The sequence below is a fragment of the Acomys russatus genome, unplaced genomic scaffold (assembly GCF_903995435.1).
Source record: "Acomys russatus unplaced genomic scaffold, mAcoRus1.1, whole genome shotgun sequence".
Lineage (NCBI taxonomy): Eukaryota > Metazoa > Chordata > Mammalia > Rodentia > Muridae > Acomys > Acomys russatus.
In genome coordinates, this window is record NW_026131579.1 from 11,194 (window position 1) to 13,858 (window position 2,665).

General features: G+C 37.0%; 1 pseudogene; it reads left to right on the top strand.

Moving 5' to 3' along the window:
• Positions 1 to 578: 578 nt before the first annotated feature.
• LOC127186303 (vomeronasal type-1 receptor 4-like) lies at positions 579 to 1,501 on the top strand (annotated as a pseudogene).
• The last annotated feature ends 1,164 nt before the right edge of the window (positions 1,502 to 2,665 follow it).

Sequence of the window (2,665 nt, forward strand, 5' to 3'; positions counted from 1 at the left end):
CCCCTATTCTGAGGGCAAAGGGATGACAGATAGGAGGAAGTGCATGAGAGAAGGAACTGGAAGACGACTATGGAGAAGGCTACCACCAGGAAGTAAAGTGAATACATAAATTAAAAATGAATTTAAAAACTAAAATAGTTTCTTGTAATTATTAAAGTGCTCTTGTTATACAGCATTATTAGCAAGTATCAATGAATTCTGAATGTCTTACATCATGTTTGTTTTTATTATAATTTATATATTATTTTCACTGGTCAACATCAAGTCAGCTTCAATGATTCATTTTGTGTAAAGGTTTTGCCTCTTCGTCCATCATATGTACATTATAAGTTTTAAGCAATATCACAGTTAAAACATGGAAAGTAACCATTCTTACAAAGAAGTTCTGGAAGAGGTGTTTTTATGTGTCTCTTCTGGCTTTGTACTCAGGAGTATAAAGGACCGTCTGTTTCAGTCTCTCAATAGCTCCATGGATTAATGGATTCCTATTTCACCCCAACCTGCAATCATTGGCAGTTATTCATTAAACCAGAGAAACTGTGTGCATATACACTAGAGGAAATTGTGCTAAATCATAAAATGAACCTTGGAATCTGGCAATAAAAATTGTTTTCTTATCACAAACAACCACTAGAATTTTGGAAAATTTTTCTCTTTTGTTTTGCTATCTAGGTCTTTACTACATAGAATGTAAACTGAAGCCCACAGATTTGATTCTTATGCATCTAATGGCAGCCAATGCCTTGATCATCCTCTCTGCAGGAGTTCCTCAAACAATGGCAGTTTGGGGATTGAAGAAGTTCTTGACTGAATTTGGATGCAAGTTCATACTGTACATTCACCCAACTGCCCGGAGTGTGTCCATAGGAACCACATGTCTCTTGAGTGTCTTTCAGGCTGTCACCATCAATCCTAGGAAATCATGGTGGAAGGATCATAAAGGCAAAGCTGAGAAGTACATTGGATGCTGCATACTTATTATCTGGCTTTTGTACTTGTTGATATATTTCATTTTCTTTGTGTACATATTTACCAACATAAATACAAAAAACGTGACAAGAAAGTGAGATTTTGGACACTGCTCCACTATAGGGAGTGATGAAATTTGTGAGTTCCTCTATGCAGCATTGGTGGTGTGTCCTGAAGTCTTCCTTTCTGTGCTCATTGTGTGGTCCAGTGGCTCCATGGTTGTCCTTCTATTCAGACACAAACAGGTGATTCAACACATCCGCAGCACTCATGATTTCAGCAGAACTTCCTTTGAGTTCAGAGCCACCCACAACATCCTGTCTCTGGTGTCTATCTTTCTCGGTTTTTTTGTACTCTATCCTCCTTCTTAAGAGGCTGCATTGCTCTGTTGCCTAATCACAATTGGTGGCTAGTGAACATCACTCCCTTCATTTCTCTTTGTTTTCCCTCATTTGGACCTTTTGTCCTTATGAATCATTACTCTGTCATGCCCAGACTCAGTTTGTTCTTGATAAGGAATAACCCCTCTTAATCGTATTTTAATTATTTAAGTGGTATGTCTTGCTTGGTATCCAATGGTTAATTCACACTCTTCCCTCCAAAGGTCAATACAGAGACTTGAATAGATGGGTGGCACTTTGTCTTTGAAAGGTTAGAAAGATGACCATACAAGTTTTTCAGCTTGTTGACTTAGCAGCTGACAAAAGCAGACCATATAATGTGAGTCTCACTTGTGTCAACTTGCAGCTGTGAGAGTCTTCTCTTTGCCCAAATGATAAGCAAAGAGGTCAACAAGAACTCTGTCAATAATGCTAAATTTCTTGTGGTGTTCAAGCAGGGCAGCTTGGATGCTTTTGGCTATCACATCCAGCTTTTGTGGCCAACATTCTACCTTCAAGGAAAACTGTAATCATGTCGGGCCATGAACTTGTTCTTCAGAAGGCTGTAGTACTGTCACAACTGCACCAGTCCCGTAAAAAATTAGAATGATGGTTTTGACATTATTTTGAAGATTGCTTGCTAATATTGTAGTGAGAATTTTTTTTATCATCATGCTTAATTGATTATAAACTTTGTTGGTCATTGTTCTGTCTTTATCTGTTTGGCATCACAATAATGCTAACTTCAACAAAAAATATTAGGAGAAATTAATACACCTATTATGGAGGTCAGTTTTGAGATTTGCTGAAAAGCTAAAAATTGGAAATATGATTAGATTGAAGTATTCAAATCCTGGGCCTATACCCAGTAAACTCTGTCTCATACCATAGAAATATTTGAATATCGATTATCCTTGCTACTTTATTTATTGTAGCAATGAAATGGAGTCTTCCTACCTATCATAAACAGGAAAATCCAACATTCAATACTTTTCATATATAAAATGTGCTATATTGACTACAGGGAAAGGTGGAATCACAACATGTGTAGAAAAATTGATGAACTGATAATGGATAACATTAAGCCAGGTCACACAAACTCATAAAGAAAAATGTTTACATGTTCTCCAGTTGTTTTAAAGAAAGAGAATATGAATCACTTAATTTTAGTAATAAAGTTTCAGGAGCTAGGATGCTGGGGTAAAATCCTACTAACTCAGAAAGGCAGTCAAAGCACCCGACTGAATTTACTATTCAGCTCATGTCCCAGATGGAAAAGGTCAACTAGGTCACATGACATCCCAAGAGTAGAAAGC